The 23277-nt window shown below is 43.3% G+C and overlaps 1 long non-coding RNA gene across 1 annotated transcript in view; it reads right to left on the bottom strand.

Moving 5' to 3' along the window:
- LOC141938178 (uncharacterized) overlaps positions 1-22762 on the bottom strand; it is a 28612-nt gene extending 5850 nt beyond the window's left edge. The window contains exons 1-3 of the long non-coding RNA XR_012627192.1: positions 22736-22762; positions 13716-13803; positions 691-823 (exon numbers count right to left, since the gene is read on the bottom strand). This is a non-coding gene — a long non-coding RNA (uncharacterized LOC141938178). The remainder of the gene's footprint in view (positions 1-690; positions 824-13715; positions 13804-22735) is intronic.
- Between the last annotated feature and the right edge of the window lie 515 nt (positions 22763-23277).

Below are 23277 nucleotides of genomic sequence, written 5' to 3'. Positions count from 1 at the left end.
CAGTGTGGATAAAAATCATGGTAATTGTTTCTGCACTAAGTTTTTAGTTCAGGCCATGAGACATGTTGATATTTTGGTGTTTTTTTTTTTTTTTTTAAAAATATAAATTATCCAGTAAATAACTGACAATCCTCATAAAAAAAAAAAAAAAAAAAAAAAAAAAAGTAGTAGAAAACTGTCTCCTAGAAAAATTCAGGTTGATTTTTTTGTTTTAGTGGGCCAATCCTTGCATGGCTAGAGACTTATTTTAGGTGAAGGACTGGGAAACTTGGAGAAACTTAGGTATGAACAGGCCCAGAAATAGACCTTCAATTGCATTTATTGCTCAGCTGATGAAGGTACAATTATTTTTACAGACTACAAGTAGCTTTCAGAATAAGAAAAAAATCATTTCTCTGAAATAGATTCTACCTCAGTGGTTTTAAATTGAAAAACAAGTACAGCCATTAAATAGAGAGCCTAAATGGGTTTGAACAAAAGGTGTGAAACTTCTCTAATTGCTTTCTGTGACCTGGATACAGGCCTTGCAGGCAGAAGGGAAAGAGTAAAAAAGGCCATCCTTCCAGAGAACAAGTACACGTAAAACAATATGGTTCTCAAAGATGCTTTGCAATACTCTGCCCATACCACAGTACTTACAGGGAAGAGTCCAAAGACCCTCAGGGAAGCAAGGAGGGGTGTTGGGGTTACCTGTTCGAGTTTCCAGCCAGCTCTGTGGTGCATTCATCTGGGCACGTATAGCTTTCTTTTGTCACCCCAGAGAGCTGAAAGCACCAGAAGGTCTGTTCAGAGCAGTCCCAGAATGACAACTGGCAAACAGGACCTAGAATGAGACCATACACACATGGAAGAAGTATTGCACCATCAGGAGATTCAAAGGGTAGTGAAATCTTAATGTGGCTTGTTTCACTTGTACAGCAAGGCTGAACCTTGGCTTAGCAGTTCCCAGAGAGCCAAGTTTGATTTGGAAGATGAGATTTTTGTAGATAAACAGGAAGTACCTCAGCACCTTACCATCAAACATGCTAGCGTAGAAAATTGAAGCACAGCAGCCTGCTGTAGGGTCATTTTTCTAAGTGAACAAATTGAAAGACTGTGCCTTCTGAAGCAGGAAACAAAAGGTGCTGACTGAAACCATCTGCCTCTTAAGGTGCAGATAATCCATTCAAATAAACTACAGCATCGCTCAGTTTTCACAGCCTTTTGAAAGAAAAGAAAAAAATTGTTATTTCCACCATCCACTGGCTGTAAAACTGATCAGTGAATGGAAGGGCTGTACTACGTCACTTAAGGTGCTACATATTCATCTCAATCTTCTAGTACACCTCTCAATAATATAATGTCACACCCAAGGACAGTTGTGTTAAGGCTCCGTGGATGGCATCCAGATTTTACAGAGGAGCATCATCCTGGAGGGGCAGGACACCAGTGGGAGCAGAGCAGTCTCATGGTTCACCCTGTGCGCTCAGCATGGGACTGGAAGGAGCCACTACGGGGTTAAACCATGCAGTGAAGCCACACAATCCTGACAGTGCACTAAAGGAAACAAATAGCCTCGGGGAGATACAGCACCTGTGCAGCCTATCTGAGACATGGGCCGAGGGCCTCCAATTTATATTACATAATTTTCTAATTCTTGTCTTTCCTTTGCTAATTTTGCACCAGATATGCTGTACAGGTACAGTCACACAGGAAGCCCAAAGAACAGAAACAAAGCTGTACGTACAGCTCTCGGTTACACCCACAAACCCACATGGAAGGAAAATAGCGAAGTCTGTGGAACTGAAGGTCTGTTAATGCCAACAAAGCTCATTATTGCTCTTCATTGCAATCTCTTCTTGCAAGTGAGGGACATGTACCGGGTTAGTCCCGAGCAACCCACACAGCACATAAGCTTCTTATAAGATTAGATGGGATGAGTGGGCTCTTAGACAGTAAAACACATCAACCATCCTAGTTTCACTTCATCCAGTTACTCTCCCCCCAAAACGTAACTGGTTAGTCCCTCCCTCCCGGGCTCCAAATGTCTATCAGACAGGGTACTGCTTCTGGCAAACCACAAACTTTTTCATATTGCTACATCAAGCCACAGCTTGCTGAACCTTGCTTCTCCACCTGTCTGTTTTGCAAGACTTTCTCCCACATGCCCACAATAGCCTGAGCCCCATTTTAGCTCACAGGGCTCACAGGCAGTGAGGAGAGTGCAGAGGGAGTGTTACAGCTAAAAGTATGTGAGAAGTGGAGCTTGCACCTTCAAGAAAAAGGCATTGTCTTACATTGCTAAGTTCCCTGATGCTTTCCACCTAAGAAAGTGGCCAGGGCTGTAAACTGTAGGAGACCCAAAGAAATAGGGTGTACAGACAATGTTTGTTCATCAGTTCACCTGAGCTGCTCCACCCAGGCCCTGCAGTACCTGTATTACCTGCATGGTTCAGGCAGTGGACTCAGGAAGAAAAAGGGGCAGCACAGACAGATGGAAACATAGGATGGTTCAGGACTCGGCAGCCAACCTCCACACCAAAGCCTTGCTCCCTGTGCCCCAGCTGTTCCCTGTGCTGCCAGCTTGGATCTTTCCAACCTCCAGGCAAGTGCTAAAATTCCCTGGGTTTCCCTACATCCCAAGTCCTCACTGGGGGACAGAGGACGCAAGCCCTGAGCTGAGCGCTGGGACCAGACCACAGCACCAGCCCAGGGTGCACAGGCAGGCTGAGAGGCAAACAGCCATTTGCCTGACTGGGCTGTTCCCTGTCCTGCTCCTTGCACAGGGTTCCTCATTCTGCAGCCTCAATGCTTTGCTTCCCTACCCCATTTCATTTCAACAAACATCAGCCCAGGCAAATGGGAACCCAAGACAGGAGCAGACACACGGATGGTTGCCAGGGAAGAGAGAGGAGCAGATTTCAGGGGGAAAGAGAGAGCAGGAGAGAGAGGCCTGAATGGGTGCCCAGAACAGGATCCCCAAAGAACTCCACCAGTGCCTAAAGGACAGCAGAATTAGCTACAGAGCTGGAGATGAAAACAACCCCATGTTCCTCCATACGGACAAAGTGAAGAAATCTGCTTTCTGTGAATTTTATGTGGCAACTACTATTTTCTGTTAGAAAAGCCTACACTAGGCCAGGCCTGTTCATGCACAATTCCTGCTCACCTAACGAAAAGGCAAATGCCTAAGAACCATGCAAAGTCCCATCCACACTGGTCAGTGGCATATGTCAGCCACATGAATCAACTGCATTACTCTCTCAGTTTCACACAGGTGATCTTACCATGCCCTTTACATTCCTAACCACCGCAATTACAGATCTAGCCTGAACTCAGATTTCAAACTCCTGTTCCCCTTTCTGCCTTCTCATACATCCATACACACCTCTGGGGACCCATGGATGGAACACTACTGCCATGGTTACTGTAACATAACTAACAACAGCGGATAATAAGCATTGGAAACACTGTTAAGAGGCTGACCTTCTAACTGTTATGAATCTCAGCCTGTGAGACAGAGGACTTCATGTTCTAATGGACTTGCATAATTAATTATGCATCTTGTAGAATGATTTTAGTCAGGAGACATGCTCGGTCAGCTGAAGTTTGAAGTAAAGAATGTGCTTAGCATGAGATGTAACCAGACAACTGAGAACATGGGAGTGATCATTTTGCATGATTGAAGAGTAAAACTTTGCTGGCTTTAAGCTAGTGATATGGCAGCTGAATTTTCAACCAAGTGGCATTTATTCTCAGGTAAACTCAAATTCTCTTTTCAGATGAGATTTTCTAGGTGAGCTAGTGCATATGCATTACTTTCTAGTTACCACACATCTGCATTACCAAGACTCCACCCAACAGCTGTGCTGTGGTGTTTGCTGCAGCTCAGCCACCTCTGCTGCAGAGACACAAACCTGTCATCACAGGTGAATCACACACACTCAGTTTTCACACTGTAGCTTTGGAAAGGGGAAAGACATTCAGGGGAAGACATATTTGACAAGCAAACTACTGGTGTACAGAAAGGGACTTTCTGATACTGCAGTTAGAAACCAACAGTAACTAACAATCTCTCCAGCCCATCCCAGCAAGACACGTGCACTGGGACTCAGCACTTCCTAAAATCAAGCTGCCTTGGCTAATAAGGATCTCTTAAATTTATTAATAACCATCTATGTCTTTCTATCTGAAACTGTGGGTAATAATATTTTCTGTGGACGACTTGCCCCTCAGTTGGGGTAGTATCTAGAAAAAGGCACATCCACTGCATACAGAGCATTTCTGCACATAGTCAGATACACCCACAAGCGTCTGTTGACTGAGACCTGGAACTGAGACCACGTCTCTTCAGGTTTCGGCACTGTTCACTTTGTGGTTACAAAGAGCCAGATTTTCACCTAACGCAAAGGGATTCAGCATCATCAAAATCAATGGAGTTACTCCACCTCACAGCAGCTGGTATGTAGGTGTTCAGGTTTTACAGACAACAGTTCTTCAAACAGAGCTCAAGGTAATCCATAAAGTCAATATTCACAGATTTCTGGCTGCAGTCTCAGAGGCTACATTTATTTTCTCTCTTGCAACCTGTTCTAAAACAATGCCTGCCTCAGTAAAAGAGATGGGATTGTTAACTTTGAGTGTGCACTAAGAGACTTCCTTACTTTCTAGCATTTCTGGATTATGGAAAGGATAGTGAAGGAGGGGTGGCTTCTGCTAAATTTCTTTCTTCCCTTTTTAAGTTGTTAATACCCTGAAGTCTACTACCTAAACTTTACATCAGGGATTTAGCCTAATTTTTCTGCATTTTCACAAATTCTGCAGAGGCCCAGAACCTTTGGGAAGTGCCATTTCATTTGCATTTAATAAAAAAATTAATTAAATAACTTGCAGCTCCTTTTGTCCATGCCTTAGTCATTGACAGTCATGGTTTTCTGGAAGAAGTGGTAGCTTCAGTAGACCCTTCATTTTCTCAAGAAAGTCGTATTTAAAAGGTTAACTACAGTGGCAACCTCTGGCGTGGTAGGAAAGGAAGACACAAAAACTCACCTTATGTAAATTGTGATTAGAATATCACCACCAGCTCCCCAGCTGGGGGCCTCACAGATGCACATGATAGTTGACTACCTCTCTCAGAGGCTGAAATCCCCTGTGATCTATCAGCTTCCTCTTCTCTGACGTCTGGGAACAGACTTTACTAGAACAGTGGTCTGGCATTATAAGCAAGTGATGGGAAGTAATAAGCATGCTTTGATTTTAGACACTAACTTGTCATGATGAAACAAAGGTTGAGCAGAGACAGCTTTCAACACCTATGCAAGGCTCTCATCTTCCAGTGTGGTTTCTTTTCTTGAAGGGGCTTCAGAACTCTAAGCCTACTAAAGAGAAATGAAAGGCAAACCAGAGACAAATTAGAAATGTTAAAGTACTCTGGCTGACCTCAAATTATGGGAGCGGGTGCCAGAAAACAAGCTCAGAATATGAGTGAGTGAAACAAGAGCAAAAACTCTCACTGAGGTCCTGGAGAACCTCATGTTTCTTTGCAACAGTCCTCCAGGGGTGTAGCCCTTACTGAAGTACAGATTTCTACTGAGATGTGCAAGCTGACAAATGCTCAGAGAGAGATTTTTAACTGGGTCAGGGGGGATGTGCAAGGCTTCATTTTCTCATCTTCTGAAGGTTTGCCTCACCTGCCTGTGGCAAGAAGGTATCTGGTATCAGAATTAGCACTGCAGCATCTGTCACCAGCACAGAAGGCCCTGGGAACTTTTTTCCCTACTAAAAAAGAGAAAAAATGTAAGTCACCCCTGAAGTAGCTTTTGTAACACATTTCTCAACATGTTTTGCAAAAAATGCACCAATTTTACATCTAGGAAGTGTGAGTGCTAGTTTCTTGGAAATCAGATAATTTCTGGCTATCAGTTCCAAAAGTGAAATGGATCTGCCTTCCTGAAAGTCACATGCACGTATTTTTGACTAAATATGATGCATCTGCTCTTAGTAAAGACACCTAGGGCTATGCTTAAGATCACAGAAGATCTCACTTGGATAGGACACTCTGGTCACCCCTTTGTCCAGCCTACACTTTAACTAGGGTCAGCTTTGAAAGCACACTAGTTTGCTCAGGGCTGGGTACTTTTCAACACTCCACCTTTCCTATCTGTACAATGAATGAAATGACATTATGATTGCAGAGTAAAAGGCAAAAGAAGGCTGGGAAGAACAACAAGATCACCATAGTGAAGCCATACTAAACAGGCCTTTCTCTAGCTTGTTTCTAAAAACCTTGAATGACCAAGACCATCTATTCCAGCTTCTTATAATCACTACTAATAGAGGCTCTTCCTAACATTTAGTCTGAAAGTCTTTCCACAGACTTAAACCCATTACTTCTTATTCTATCTGAAGTAGATGCAGAGAACATTTACTCTCATCCTTTTTACAGGTTTGCATTTATGTATTTGAAGATATCACATCTCACAGTAGATTAAATGACCCCAAGTCTTTCAGCCCTTCCTCAGCATCTTGCTGTTGTTTCCTCTTCTCTCTCAAACTGTTTGACATCTTTCTTGAAGCATAATGCCTAAAATATCTGACATGCTACCTTCTAAAATCCTGTTTCTTGAATCAGCAAATACAGTTCTCAAATAATTCCTTAGCTGTTTTACAGGGGAGGAGAAAAATCAAGTTGTGCCCTAAGCTAGATAAAAGATTATGAATTCATAGATCTGGAAAGACCATTTGTGTTCCAGAAAACAGACAGGTACTTTGTAATAAGCTTTCACCCTAATATTATAAAACCAATCTCAAGGCCATAATGTCAAGGGAAGCATGGATTGTGAAAACTTTATACAGCTAAAAAGAAATTTTCAAATTATATGCATTTATTTTGCCAGGAGCTGTGACAATCCTGAGCCTGGGCACACCTGCTAACACCTTCTGCAAAGACTGGAAAGAGGAGCTAGGAACATAATTTATTCCTTCCTTCCCCTGCAGAGATGACTTAATATCCTTTTACCTTAGAAACCAGAGAAATGCATACTGATTAGGCCAAATGTATAACTGAGCTCTTTTGGTGGTGAGTTTGCACGCAAATAGCTCAGCTCATTGCTCTGTGGTTGAGGACCACAAGAATTCCTTGCAAACCCCATCCCGACCAAAGGTGATTGAGTCATGTGCTTTGACATCTCACTTACACGGGATGAGGGGCCCAAGACAGACCAGAAAGAGACGTTAGCTTAGATCTTTTGAAAACTTAGCTAAAATCTGTAAAAGCTATCTGGCAAACACGCTCCTAGATGTACCGGGTGAGCACTCTCACTGCAGAAGCATAGTTAGGAGGGCACCATGCATGCTGGGGAAGCTGCACTGCCTGGTTGAACACTGCAGCTGCTACAGCCACCACAGCCACTTGGTAGGACAGAGAAGGATGGTTCTTGTCACTTTGCTCCAAAACAACCACCAGCAGCAGAAAGAGCACCTCTCTGCAAAAAAAGGGTAGGGAGTATAACACATAACTCATCAAGACTACCTGCTGCTGGGACCATAGCCAAGAAGCCCTCATTCTGGCCACAATCATGCACGTCCTCTCCATGTCCTGGAGGGTCCATCAATCACCTGTGGCTTGAACAGTTAGGTAGCAGACCCCACTCAAGGGCTGATGTTCTATCCCAGTCCCCAGGGAGGTGTCTGATGCCCAGGGCTGGGGTTGCCCCTGGTGTCCCCTCACTGCCCTGCTCCTGGCTGCAGTGTTGGAAGGTCCTGGATGCTAGACCCTGCCCTGCTGCTCCACGAAGCCCCTGGCCCTGTCACAAACAGGGAAACCACCTGCCATCCCACTCCACTGCTATTAGATCACTCTGACTTCTCTGGGGTAGGGGGTGGGAAAGAATATAAATAAAAAAGACAAAGCAATCTCCTGTTTTTACTTTATCTCATTACCACGAAGGGTAAGGTGGAAAGTACCAGACTTATAAAGCACACTATTGTCTTTCATTTTCTACACATGTGGAAATTTTGGACAAATGTGTCAAAGCATCCTACTTCCTCTGGGACTGTTTTTACTGAAACCTCTGATAATCTGAACCTGCTTACATAAACAATACCCTGAAGGTTAGATCTGGCCAGGATTACTTTCTGTATGTAAAGTCACAAGTATAGGGCCACTGCCTGTGTAAAAAGCTGAACGCAAATCAAAGTCCTTCCAGGGAAAAAATAATATACCTGAAATCTATTCAATGTACCAAAAGTGTACACAAAACATAGCTTTTATAGTTCCTGTGAGTGGGTAGATAGGAGTGACCGAACTGTCAGACCAGCACACTCACCTGGATTTGCAAGTCACATTTCCTCTTATAATTGGCATAGGCATCTGAGCTCCCCGTCCTAATCTAATAGTTATTCCCAAATAGTTAAGTGAGGGTAAAGTCTCACAAAAAGAGTGGATGCTACTGAAGGAATACCTGTCGAATATCAAGGAAGGCCACAGGGGGGGTTGCCTACACCAGGGAATCGTTTCCCAGTGTTTGTCAGTATTTTATTCAGCTGTTGCTGTGAGGGAATGGCTGGTAGCGATGCTGGGAGCACACCCGTGGCCAGGCTGACCACCTCAGGATGTTCAAGCCTGGAGGATGCTGCTCCACCCAGCTTGGTACACCAAGGACCAAAAATCCCATCCTATGATACCACCATCCTCCACTTCAGTGCTGGCAAAACCCTGGCTTAGTTATTCAACAACCATCAAAGGTAAAATTTTGAAACCCTTTCCAGCCTAGAAAGGTCAGAATGAGGGACCAAAACCTGTGCCACCTAGCTTTCTTCGGAAGAGAAGGAAGAAGAACGGGCAGAGGGGCGCGGCCGGGAGGATGCAGGAGCCCGACGGCCGCTGGGCTGTGCAGGGGCAGCCGCCTCCCCCCGCTGCTCCCCCCGGAGCACACGGCACCCGCCCTCTGCTGTCACGTTTGGAACGCCGGGAGGGGCTGGGCAGAAGACTGCTGTTTGGGTAGACCACTAGATGGCAGGGAACGGCAGGGATTGAGCACCAGCTGCGTCCTCCTCCCGTGCGAGCAGGACCCCGTATTTCCCCCTCCAGCCCCCAGCTGCCAGCCCAGCCTGCAGAGCTGGGCAGGGCAAATTCAGTGAGTGCACCAGAGAACAGCCACAACCACCCTACACCCTACAAACCTCAAAGTAATTTCCTCTTTTACATTTTTTTTTCCTTCTTTTTTGGGGGGGGTGATATTTTGAGGGTTTCATTTTGCTGTCTTACAGCGCTGAAAGAAGACATGGCACCTATTTTGAGATGCCATTGAACTGCGGCATGGTGGTGGTGCATGAATAAAGCTGGTTCATTTTAGGGAAGAGCAGGTGCTCTTCAGCAGTTCTTTGGAAGACGGGATGATATGCCACCAGCCAGAAATGGTTTTCATTGATTAAGAACAAAACAAAACCCTTACACCTTAAATTATGCCCTTAATTGCTCACCCTTTTGCTCCTTCTCCTGAAGTGTTATGTGTCCAGACAGAAAATCCCACAAAACTGTTGAAATTTCAGGGCTAAACAGGTGTCCTCTGAGCAGTTGTCAACACTACCAGCTGGGGTATCATTTTAATTTGCATTTTTAGCCAGGATAACTCACATTTTCTTAACCAAAGAACACTAAACCCTTTTTACAATATTTATTCAGTTTCATGTCTTTTCTCTAATTCTATGCTTTTTAATTACTCTGGTGTCAGTGAAAGACTGTATCATCCAAAAAGTTATATTCCAAACAGTAACAGAGCAAGATTCTTCTTAACAATATCTCTGCCACCTCTTGTCTTTCTTGACCCAGAGGAAAACCCCACAAGGATGAAAGTTGCCCCCTGTCCCATCCCTGTCTTGAGCTCCGTCTGTGCCTGCCCACATGAAGCCAAGACAGGGAGCTGAACGTCTTTCATTTTGATGACTGTCTGATTGTCACACGTCCCAATCCTCACCCTCAAACTGCTAACTGGCTGCCTCATCTCCAGGACTTGCTTCTACTGGGCTGTCCCAAATTAACTGCTAAAATAATTGATTTCTTTTGATTTTCTTGAAATAGCATGTTTCTTTTGAATTTAATTTCTCTGCACTTTCTACTCCCATCCAGCCTTGTCTCTGACAGATACAGTATTTCAAAACATGCTCATCTTTCCTCAGAGCTTCTTCCTTCAGGAATTAACTAATCCAAATATAAAGTTGAACCTTATTTGCCACAGGGGATATAATCAAGCATCCCAAAACTGATCATGCCATCTTCTCCCTGGACCGCGACTCTGGTGTGGGATTCATTGCACCCACTGCAGACAACTACAGTGGAATGCTGTCTCTGAGCAATCCACCACCAGGCTCCCTTAAGACTCATGGGAGAAAAATGAATCATATCGCACACTTTGTGCATGTTATAGTTAAGTGGGCATTGGATGAATTACCACTAAAAGGCTGATTCACTCCTTGATTGCGAAGAAAGCCTTCCCATCCACAAAGAAGGGACCCAGTGACTTCACTATGAGCTTCACCAAGGAGAACACGACTTCTCTGGTCTGCTGTCATACGCTTGTTTTCCATCATCTGCAAGCCTCCTTTCCAACTGCAGTAAACTGCATCCACCTGGATCAGTTCAGGCAGGTCTAAGAGTAAGATCTGCTCACCTGATCTGTATGCTGGGTCTGAGTTTATCCATTGGGTCTAGATCCAGGACTGAAAATCCTCAATCCATATTCATTTGTGTGCGTCCTGCTACAACGATGGATAAAAACTGAGCAGGAAGAAAAGCTGCCATGAATTATGTCAGAAAGCACCTGTTTCAGCCCTTCAGCCACAAAGGGGTGGAAGCAACTGAAGCTACAGGGTTGTTCTCAGGAGCTCAGAGCAGTGAGTGTGATGGACAGCACGAGGAAGGTCCCAGTGCGAGAGCTGGGATGCAGCCCTCCGCAGTGCAGAAGAGTTGCCTTCTTCCCCCCCTAACATAGAGGTGGCAGCAAAGGGAAGTCTAAGATTTATATGAGTAAAAACCTTCAGGCCAGCCCATAGGTTTCGTCTGATCCCTGTAGTATCTGTAGCGAGATTACAGATTTTTTAATAAACAAGGAAAAGTAGGGTGGGGCTGACATTACAGTTTTCCTATCAGACAAATGAGTACAAAGGCTAGTGCTGGTGAGAGATTGCATCCCAGATTTCTCTCCTGCCACACAGAAAACCAATTCGGTTGGCTTGTCCCAACCATATTCTGGGATAAATACCTTCTGAAGGTTCTTTGTAGATGAACCAGAAGGGAAAAAACTAATAATAAAAGAAAAGAGTATTTTTATAGTTTCATGTTTGTCTAAGCAGAGAGCATTTGAGGGTAGCAGACATACCACACAAGTTGTTGCAGCTACAGTTAACCTCTTTCCATTGTGGAAGAGGACAAATCCTTCACAATATGTGGGGGCAGGGATGTTAAATTCCCTGGAGTGATTTACTGTTAAAGCAGCTCTATTAAAATCATTGAAAGACAACCGTTAGAAACACTCATCAAGCATCACTGTAAAGGTAAATCAAAGACTAAATCCTTGAACTACTGCTTCTTCCCTTCTTCCTTAGCCAAAGACAGGGCTCCTGGAAGAACCATCAGAGAGTGATGTCCACGAAGTCAGGAGAACACCAGGTCAGCCATTTAACATAACGCCTCTTTCATGGTTTATAGAATATATGGGGGGAAGGGGATTTACTCAAGGCCCATCCAGCAGATCAGCACCAGCATGGGAAGAACAGCCAGGCCCGTGGTTGACAGTGTGTACCTGGGATCAGTAGCAGAGCTGAGAAGGACTGCAGTGTAAAATTTCTTCCCTGTATTTGCTATTCTGATCCTTGTAAAATGCCTTACCAAAGGACTGTCCCAGCAAGGCACACAAAGTACAGCTTTCCATAGACAGAAAATACAGTTATTGCACTTAACTATCACTTATCTTCCAAAGAAGAGAAAACAAACATAACCTATTACAGGGCCGCAGAGAACTGTAATTTGCCCAAATATGGGGGAGGGAGACTATTCATTCAACCTTGAAAATTTTAACAAGATGTCTAAAATTAATCTCCCTAGCATTCTCATGGTTCTTTTTCCATAAATAAATATACTTTTGCTAGCTGTTTTTCCAGAATAAGAACTATATTACCAGCACGTGTACCTTTGATTATTAGTTGCATGGGATTGGATTATTTTTAAGTTTTAATCGTTCTTGCTTTACTTTGAAATTCTGAAGTGCTAGATACACTCTCTAGTAGGTTAATCTGTTACTTAAATGCAGATAGACTTGGTTTAAAAATTGTGTACTATCATAGGCAGTGTTTTGAGACAGCTCCTACTTTTGAAGTACACAGAACGTAAATTCCTACTGGTACTCCCATCATTGCTCCAACACCACTACTACAGCGACGCTTCCATTATAGGAACCATTTGATGCCATGGAGTAAATTGTGTATACTGAGAGGATACTGTGGCCTATCAGTATTTTCCTTTCTTATAGGTCTTCAGTCACTGGTGAGGGCAACTGAGACATCTGCATCCCTGAAAAAAAAGGGTGCCAGTCAGAAAAATTAACGTAGACATGATTTTTGCAGTTGGCCAAGATAAAAATACTGGTTCCACATCTACACATGCAAGATTTGGGCTCCACTAGCTGAGGCCTGCTGGCTGTTAGAAAGCAAAAGCAGTAGTGTTTTATGTGGCTGCCTCAGGCAGTGCCCCTGGCCCTAACAACAGGTAAAGCTCACAGGAAGACTGGAGACCTCTCATTGGGTTATTTGATACGGCACACAGCTCTGGTGCAAGTTTTGATTTCCTCCAAACTCACTCAGGGGTCACAAAACCCACAGAGAGAAGTGAAGCTGCTTACACTGACAACACACAGCAGGCAGTGTCAGAGCCAACAACCATGGGTGATGGGAGCAACGGGCCCCTGGTCTTCCAAGGAAAGCAGATCTGAATTTTGAAGTTCTGCTTTTCCTCTTACAAATGGTCACTGCACTTTGGCCCTCCCCAGAGCAGAAAGACTACGATAAGGAGAAATAAACATCATTAGTTTATTCTGAGACAGTCCACAGCTAGCAAAGTTTTTTTGGAATGATAAACAGGCACAGCACAGCTTTTCAGGTGCCAAATATTTGTTTTAATGTTTAATACTTTCCAAAAAATATTTTTCTCCTACCACCTCATCCTTGTTTTTCCTGAATTTATTGCAAATATAATTTTGTTCCCAGCAGGAAGGTTGTATGTGTAACAGATGAAGGACCGTATTCAGGATGTGGCACACACAGAGCGATACCCTACAATTTTCACAGACACGTAGGTGTCTGTGTCACCTCGTAATTGCTTTACTATGTCTAAACCACAGCCTCGGTCTCTGTCAACAGCCCAGAAAGAGGAGAGGGGGTGCAGAAGGGCAACTGGCCCCAGCAAGGCAGACAGGGGCTGAGCTGGGCACAGTCACACACCACCTCCTGGAATTAAACACTGGGATTTGGGCTGAAAATGTACCAAACTGAGTCCAACTACTTTGGGGAGGGGGAAACAAAAAAGTTTGAAAAATTTCCAGGAGTTTCAGGTGTATGAAAACAGCATTTTTGTCTAAAGAAGCACAGAGGGTGTTTGGCAGCTCTGTCCAAAAGATCATGCCCTCTGGGATACCCCAGAGGAGAGGGATGTTTACACGGCTGCTCAGGTCAGTGGTACGTACCTGTAACATTAAATGCAGTCATCATAAATGATCCCTCGACTTTTTTCCACAGGAAAATTTTGCAGAGTTTGTGTCCTCATGAATTCTCCTAAAAAGTTGACAGAAATGTTCAGAAAAAAATATTTTCTGATGAAAAATACCATTTTTTTCAGATAGATAGGTTGTTTTGATTTAACGAAGAATAAAAAAATAATTTCTGCAAGACTGTAAGATTTCATTTTCTCTCTATCTGAATAGGTGTTTTATTATTTCATTTGAGAATGCTGTTTTAACTCATCTGTGGCTTGCTTTCATATCTACTGGAAATCAGCTCGCCTGTTACCATATCAGCTGCTATTTTAGAAGTGGTTGCCTTGGTTAAGAAATTAATGAAACCTTGAAAGGATAGGGCAAATAGGGCTTTTATGGTAGGCAAATAAATCTTCTGCCATCTTTATGTTTGCATTGTTGTCTTACTCCATAATAACTCACATCCCTTAAAGAAAGAGAAGACAAAGGTAGGAAGTCCTTTCAATCTGGATTGCACATTACTCATTTCCTGAGCCCTTGGCTTCTGACCCTGCCAAGGCACAATGTCCACTGCCCCCAGGCACCCCTGTAGCTCCCCAGGGATCTGCACACCCATGCCCTCCTCTTCCTCTGTAGGGAGGAGGAGGAGGGGACAGGAAGCCACAGGCCTCTGAAGCACTGACACGGAACACTCAGAGCAGCAAAAATCACTGAAAACCACACCTTGAACAATGGAAATAAGTGAGTGCTGTCTGTTTTAGTCACCAAATGAGGGAGAGTCCCATAAGGAAAATGTAGGTGGAGACCATGCTCATTCATATACCCAAGGATACCAAATTAAGATTACATACATAAGCTTTTCATTCTATCATTTCATAACTTCCATTTACATAAGGGTATAATGCTGTTTTTCTTATTATTCATCCTGTCATCTGGGCCAGATACTTTTTTTAGGATCTCCTTTCTGCTTTTTAATTTCAAGGGCAGATGGTGCTTCCTCTGGCCATGCCTTGGTCTTTTCCATTCTTCATGCAATTATCTTCAAACATTCAACTCAGAAGAGGAATTCACAGATCTTTTTCCTGTGCATTATTTACCACTGATTCATCCATGGGATCCTTGTTGCCCATTCCCATTAGTCTCACCAATAAGGTAACCGAAATCATGGTTCATCCATTTAGGACAAACACTGTCGTTCCCATTACTCTCTGTAAACTACTTTGTGACAGCACCGTGAGGGCAGTGGACTTCCCCTTCAGCTCCCAAAACCACATTTTGGGTCTCACTGTGTATTTTGTGGTACCGCCAGACAAATTCCAGTCCAAGCAAGTACAGGCAACTAAATAAGTCGCAGCCAACAGTAAATGCAGTTACTTGCTACTTAGCACCCAGGCCTGGACGTTTTGATCAAGCATTCAGAAAGTCCCCCCTTCCCAGGTAATCTAACTACTTATACACTTTTAACCTTACAAGGGGTTTTTGCCTTTAAAACACCCACTGCTTTAAACAAGGTATGGAAGAGGGGATCTCCTCGCTGATTTCACTCAACTTCAGATTTGGCCAGCCAGGAAATGCCACCCATATAAAGCACTATTTTTGGCCTTAAAATGACACCCGTTGGCAAACTAGGAGCTACGGAGAACTAGGAGGGGTTTTGCTAAATATGTTAAAGTAAATAGAAATGATCAATTTATCCTGGATTCTACCAATTCATCAAAGGAAAGGTTATAAAAGCTTGCAGTAAAGTTCAGAAAGTGTTGACACCTAAGTTTTATTTAGTTTTAGTGAGGCTTTTTTATCTTCACGAAGAGCATTGCAGCTCAGTTCTCACATGCTTCGTTGGTCATCTTCACTAGGGACGTGACCTCTATAGGATTGGATGTCTCCTAACTGTGTCAGTGTAGCAAGCTTCACATGGAGCAGTCCAAGTATGTATTCCCATACAAAAAAGACATTCTTTGTGGCCCTTTAAGACTGAATATATCACCAACCTCATCTGAGCATCACCAAATAATACTTTAATACCATAAATGTCTCAGGTGAACATATTTCTAGCTAACAGGCAAGAAAATTCTTCTAGGTAGCTGAGTTGAAGCAAGGATGAAGAAATAGGTCTGTCTTACACCTTCATATTTAAGTACAGGAAGAGAGGTCTGTCTTACATCTTCCTATTTAAGTACAGGAAGAGCTTTTGCTCCATCTCAGTAGGCACACATGCATTTTTTTCCATGCAAGATTCTTAAAAATTTCCACAGTTTGCCAAAAGATGTGTAATGGCTGTCAATATTCTGTGCTGCTTGGGGCCTCTAACTTAAGTGGGTGTTCAAGTTTAGATTAATTTAAAACAGAAATCAAGACTATATACAAATCCCTTAACTTGAAATGAGTTAACTTTTTTTGCATTTTTCCCTCCCATGCATTGGATTAATTTCCCAACTTTCAGTTTCAGCAGTAAGTCAGTAAACAATCTCCATGAAAGTAATTTTGCACAAGTAACAAATGGACAGTAGACAGAACCAAGAATTGACGTTCAACTTGTTTGACCTTCATGGTATGTTTGAACTTCAGCCTCTAGGTGGAAGACCTTCTACTACAATGTTTGCTGCAAGCACATCCACGTTGCTTAAATCTCCAGCAGACATTCATCCGATATTGTAGTTAACAGCGAAAGTCTTCTAAAATGATTTATCTTGAGCAAATTCATTAATACAGTTGTATAGGATCAGCTTAGTACCTCTGAAGCTTAGTCTAAACCACAACGTACACCTATTCAGCAATACTACAGTATTACATCAGCCAGTGCCTGCCACCCATCTTTGTATGAGCTGAACAATAGACCCAGGTAACACAAAACCACAAAATAGAATATATGCAGCTGTTTCGCGTGCCAGTAATTAATGAGTTTACTTCATAGTAGAAAAATTTATTCCACATCAAAAGCCCCAGAAATCTCACTGAACAAGAAAAGGTAGTTTAATTCCCTGCAACCACAAGCTCTACACAAAATGGGCTATCAAGAAGGCTAAAGCGTGAATTCTCACTGCAAGCCTTAATCCCCTGAGTTAAGACATTAATTGGTGATATGTACAGTGCACATGCTCCATCTCCCACAGGAGCTATGGATGACTCTGCAGGTTGGCTTACAGGGTAAGACAACATCTTTCAGCAAGAGAAGAAATAACCTCTGCTTCTTTCTCTATGCTGTGACTGATTAGGAAAGAATGGTAACAAATCTGGAGACAGTCTGGGGACCCTGTCATTCCCTTGCTAGCCTGCTGCGAGCCAAAGATACTGGGATTTACATTCTCACTGGCAGATCTCTCTCCAATCAATATTCTGCTTTACTAGCTCTCAGGCAGACCCTATAGAGGATACAAGGTACTCCAAACATGGATCAGTCTCCTTTTTTACTAATTACTATTTCTGGAAACTGAAGGCTGCTGGTTTGCCAGCTACGTAAAAAGAAATAAGCTTACATTTTGTCTAAATAAATATTTGATGGCAATGCACAGTAACAGGAAAAGTTACCACTTTTAGAGACAGGTATAGCCTTGTAGCTAACCTTGTCAAAACACCAGGATTCATGGATCTGTCTCCTCCTTGGGACCTAAACTCAGACTTTCTCTGGAGTTTTCTGTAATCCATCAATTTGACAATCTTTCCCTCAATATCAGTTTAGTAATATCAGCCTGATATTTATGGTGGCTGTCATTTTTACTGAAGTAGAATTGAATACGACTGCCCAAATTAGATTCTGACCTCTTTTGTGGTTATGGATGTGGAATAACTTCTTGGACACAAAAGAACAGAATAGAACAGAATAGTTCAGTTGGAAGGGACCTACAATGATCATCTAGTCCAACTGCCTGATGACTTCAGGGCTGACCAAAAGTTAAAACATATTATTAAGGGCATTGCCCAAATGCCCCCTAAACACTGACAGGCTTGGGGCATCAACCACCTTTCTAGGAAGCTTGTCCCAGTGTTTGATCACCCTCTCAGTAAAGAAAAGCTTCCTAATGTCCAGTCTAAACCTCCCCTGGCACAGCTTTGAACCATTCCCATGCATCCAACCACTGGATCCCAGGAGAAGAGATCAGCACGTCCCTCTCCACTTCCTCTCCTCAGGAAGCTGCAGAGAGCAATGAGGTCACCCCTCAACCTGCTTTTTTCCAAACTAGACAAACCCAAAGTCCTTAGCTGCTCTTCATAGGACATTCTTTCCAGCCTTTCCACCAGATTTGTTGCCCTCCTCTGGACACATCCAAGTACCTGAACAACCTTCTCAAATTGTGGCTCCCAGAACTGTATTCAAAGTGAGGCCGCACGAACATTAAGTACAGGGGGATAATCACCTCTTTTGACTGTCTGGTTATACTGTGTTTGATGCACACCAGGATGCAGTTTGCCCTCTTGGCTGCCAGGGCACACTGCTGACTCTTATTGAACCTGCTGTCAACCAGCACCCTCAGATCCCTTTCTGCAGGGCTGCTCTCCAGACACTTCTCTCCCAATCTATACTTGTTCTTGGTGTTGCTCCATCCCAGGTGCAGAATATGGTATTTGAACTCATTAAATTTCACCCTATTAATCATTGCCCAATGCTCCAATCTATCTAGATCTCTCTGCAAGGCCTCTCATCCCTCAAGAGAGTCAACAGAACCTCCCAGTTTGGTATCATCAGCAAACTCCTACATCTATATCACTGATAAATATAATAAACAGAACTGGCCCTAGAATTGAGCCCTGAGGAACATCGCCGGTGACTGGTCGCCAGCCAGATGTAGCCCCATTCACCACAACCCTTTGAGCCCTGCTGTTCAGCCAGATCTTCACCCAGCACGCCATGTGTCTGTTCATCTCACAGCTGGACAACTTGTCCAGAAGGATGCTATGAAGGACAGTATCAAAAGCCTTACTAAAATCCAGAAAAACTACATCCACTACCTTCCCTTCAGCCATTAGGCAGGTGACCTTATCATAGAAGGATATCAAATTAGATCAACGGGACTTTGTGAATCCATGTTGACTGTGCCTGATGATTGTATTGTTCTTTAAATGTCTTTCAGCAGTACCCAGTATGGTCTTCTCCATAATTTTTCCAGGCACTGAAGTTAGACCAACAGGTCTGTAGTTCCCTGGGTCTTCCCTCATTCCCTTGTAAATTAGAATAACATGGGCTATCTTCCAGTCAGCAGGGACCTCCTCAGACCCCTGAGACCTTTGGTAAATGATTGAGAGGGATCCTGTCATAACATCTGTTAGCTCCTTCACTACTCTGGGATGAATCCCATCAAGCCCCAAGGAGTTAAGAACATTCAACTGATGGAACTGGTCCTTATAATTTCAGTGTCCACAAATGGAAAGTCACTGTTCTTGCAGTCATGGTCTTCTGAGTCAGAAGACTGGGCAGCCCAAGGTCTATCAGTATTATTAAAGACTGAGGCAAAAAAAGCATTGAATACCTCTCACTTTCTCTTTATCCCTATTTGACAGTTGACTATCTTCAACAAGTAGCAGTCCAATGTTTACCTTAGACCTCTTCTTTCTATTAATGTACTTAAAAGAGGCTTTCTTGTTGTCTGACCCAACACTGGCCAGTTTCAACTCTAGTTCAGCTTTGGCCTTACATGTCTTCTCCCTACGTATGTAAACGACAGGTCTCTAATCTTCCTGCAGTGCCTGACCTTCCTTCCAGAGATTGTACAATTTCTTTTTCTTTTTGAGCTCCATGAGGAGTTCCCTGTCCAGCCAAGCTGGTCGTTTGCCCCGTTTGCTTGACTTATGACACAGTGGAATTGCCTGCTCCTGGGCTTCTAAAAGATGGTTCTTGAAACTTGACCAGCACTCATGGACCCTTAAGCCCTCAAAAACAGATTCCCATGATACTCTGCTAAATAGTTCCCTGAGTAGGTTAAAGTTTACTCTCCTGAAGTCCTGGGTAAAACTGCTGTCCTTTTTTCTCTTTACGCCAACAGTTTTAGTAACGACCATTTTGTGATCACTGTGGCCAAGACAGCCACCTAGCATCACATCTCCCACAAGTCCTTCTCTATTCACAAATAACAAGTCTAGGAGGGCATCTTCCCTAGATGTCTCACTGAATACTTGTAACAAGAAATCACCTTCAACAGACTATTGGAATTTCTCAGACTTGCTTGTCACAGCAGTATGGTATTCCCAACTGATGTCTGGGAAGTTGAAATCTCCCATAAGGACAAGGGCTACCAATACAGAGATTTCTCCTGATTGCCTATAGAATAACCGATCAGTGCTATCATCCTGGCTGGGCTACCAATAGTAGACATTCATACAACATCTGCTGGTTTCTATCCTCCTAATCCTCACCCAGAAGCTTTCAAACACAATCCCTAACTGTAAAGACTGTACAGTCAAACCTCTTCCTTAAACACAGTGCAACTCCTCCACCTCACCTGCCCTGCCTACCCTTCCTGAACAGCCTGTAGCCCTCCATCCCAGCACTCCAACTGTGGGACTCATCCCACCACATCTCACTACTACCAATGATGTCATAGCTCTGGGAACAGACCAGCGCTTCCAGTTCATCCTGTTTGTCATACTGCGTGCGTTGGCGTACAAGCATTTCAGTTGAATAAAATAAGTGTTTTGGTGAACAGGAGCATAAAACCTAAGGACTGATATTTTAATCAACTACTGTAAAAAAAGAACTTCCTATAGGCTGTCAGGGCGTGATTCAAACCTCACAATGTGACCTTGAATAATATGACAATAGTGTTTCATATAAATGCATAAAACATCCCATATTTTATACCGACAAGTAAAGGCGAGCAGTGTGCTTAGTTCAGTGTTAGCTCTCATCAAAAACGTGCCAGAAGGGTACCACCGAATAAGGTGGATGACCATTTCACAGAATCACAGAATCATCTAGGTTGGAACGGACCTTGAAGATTACCCAGTCCAACCATTAACCTAGCACTGACAGTTCCCAACTACACCATATCCCTCAGCGCTATGTTGACCTGCCTCTTGAACACCTCCAGGGATGGGGACTCCACCACCTCCCTGGGCAGCCCATTCCAACGCCCAACAACCCGTTCTGTAAAGAAATGCTTCCTAATATCCAGTCTAAACCTTCCCTGGCGCAACTTGAGGCCATTACCTCTTGTTCTGTTGCTTGTTACTTGGTTAAAAAGGCTCATCCCCCCCTCTCTGCAACCTCCTTTCAGGTAGTTGTAGAGGGTGATGAGGTCTCCCCTCAGCCTCCTCTTCTCCAGACTAAACACCCCCAGTTCCCTCAGCCGCTCCTCGTACGACATGTGCTCCAGACCCTTCACCAGCTTCGTTGCCCTTCTCTGGACACGCTCGAGTCATTCAATGTCCTTTTTGTAGTGAGGGGCCCAAAACCGAACACAGTCATCGAGGTGCGGCCTCACCAGTGCCGAGTACAGGGGTAAGATCCCTTCCCTGTCCCTGCTGACCACGCTATTTAGCCTTGACTGGCAACTGAGGGTCGTCATGACAAAGTCACCATATACCTAACCCTCCCTTTTTGCATCTCTCCCACCTAACAATGTGCCATCAAGCTTACCCTTCAAAAGACTTTCCAAAAGTCTAAGAATACCTCAGACTGCCTCTGTGCAGAAGCTTTGTATGAGGCTAGAAAATGGAATAATGCTTATCAGATTCATAATCCCTGGAAAGTGGGGTTTGCCATTGATTTCACTGTTCAGAGGCATCCCAGGACATACATAAAATGACGTAAGTTACAGAATACACACTGCATCACTGCTGCTCCAGGACTTCAGCGTAACTCCATTTACATAAATAAAACCAGAATGTGACACTGTACTAGATCTCAGAAAACATTTCCATTATCCTTCTGAACATTAATTGTTTTTCTATAATTAATTATCTCCCAGAACGAACCTCAATGACTACTAGCACAACATGTTTCCTTCTTATCTTCACAGCTTTTCAATTGTTCTCAGTTAAAAAGGAAAATGACAAAACATATACATATAATGAAAAAAGCCACTGGAAAAAATAACAAGAGAAGTTACAGTTTATGACATTTAATCAGAGTTTCTCAGATCTGGAAATGAAACACTTTAAGATACTACCAGTGGAAAGAGTAAGCAGTGCCATGTTTTTTTTCTTTGATGGGGAGTGAGTCACTCAGATAAAAGTTGCCTGTTAAATACCAGGATGTATAGTCTGCACTAGTTTCCTTTATAATTAGCTTTTCATCATGTTTATAGTAACATGTTCTGGAAAAATGGGACACTCACATTTCTGGGCCTTTTAATTGTAAGAATATCTTTTGACCCACTTTTTTTTTTTTTTTTTTTTTTAAGAAATCCTTATCTAAAGTATGAGACGATAACTTAAGAAAATAGATGGCACATACTGGACTAACCACACCCTCACAGCATGTTTGTCCATGGCTGAAAATAAATGGCATAAGGTTCTCCTTTGACCTGTGTCTCTACACCCTTCTTCAGACCAAAGCAAACCTTTCCACTCACAACCACACCAGTATGAAATCTGCCCATAAAGATCTACGGGCATCCCATCAGTACTGCCAAAATATACGCAAAACTGGAGGCCAAAATATGCATCATTCAGTTGTTTCCACTGTACTATGTATAAACTTTGGACATGACAGGTTACAAAGGCAATGGCAAGTGAACAGCCAAAAGGGCAAAGAAAATGGGGGGGGAAGAGCATGTGGGTAGTGAGAAAAGTTAAGACACAAGAACAGAGGAAATACAAGATGGGGAAGATGATAGAGAAAACCTGTCTGTGAACCTGCACCATTAAGGACACCATGCAAGTTCCTATCTTACCTATAGCAACAACTCGCTGTGGCTCTCACTCCCCTTCCCCTTCTAATCGTTTCTTGTGAGCTAAAACTCACAGCAGCACATTCGGTTTCTCCCTGGCAATTTTCAGACACATTCCCTAGATTCAAGCAGTGAAGGCTGTAAAACAAGAACATAACTCAACAACCAACTCGCCCCCACACATACATCTCTTGTCCTCCCTTCTGTAGTGCTCTGCTTGTTGGAAACTTGTGGTAGACACCAGAAAGCTTTAGCAAAAACAAAGGGTAGGAGTTAACCATTTAGAAAGCTTTGCTACAAGATTAAAGCAAGAGTTCATCCCTCCCCCTCCCGTTCTGGACTGGGTCATTGTATCAACAGCATTGTTCACAGGCAGCGAGGGAAACTGGCATGTCTCACTCCTTCCCGCGCAACTGCTTGGAAAGGAAAAAGACACCATGTGAAGAAAGTTGTCTGAACTTTCTCAGGATGTGGGAAAGCTGAGGGATTGCTGGCAGCTCATTCTCTGGAGATTATGGAGCAGGAAGAAGACACACACTCAAAATTAGAATTCCGTGAGGAATTTTAATAACTACTCCCATGGGACAAAATAATTTTTCTTCCAATTTAGGGCAGAGAAGCATCATTCTTAGTACTTTCTCTTTTCTGCACTACACTGCTTCAATCATATATAGTACAAATAAGATGAGAAAGAAGAGCCAGATCTCCACATTAATACCCAAAGATTT

Source organism: Strix uralensis, chromosome 2 (assembly GCF_047716275.1).
Source record: "Strix uralensis isolate ZFMK-TIS-50842 chromosome 2, bStrUra1, whole genome shotgun sequence".
Classification (NCBI taxonomy): Eukaryota; Metazoa; Chordata; class Aves; order Strigiformes; family Strigidae; genus Strix; species Strix uralensis.
The sequence above is the reverse complement of the archived record's forward strand: the minus strand, read 5'-3'. Positions and strand labels throughout refer to the sequence as shown.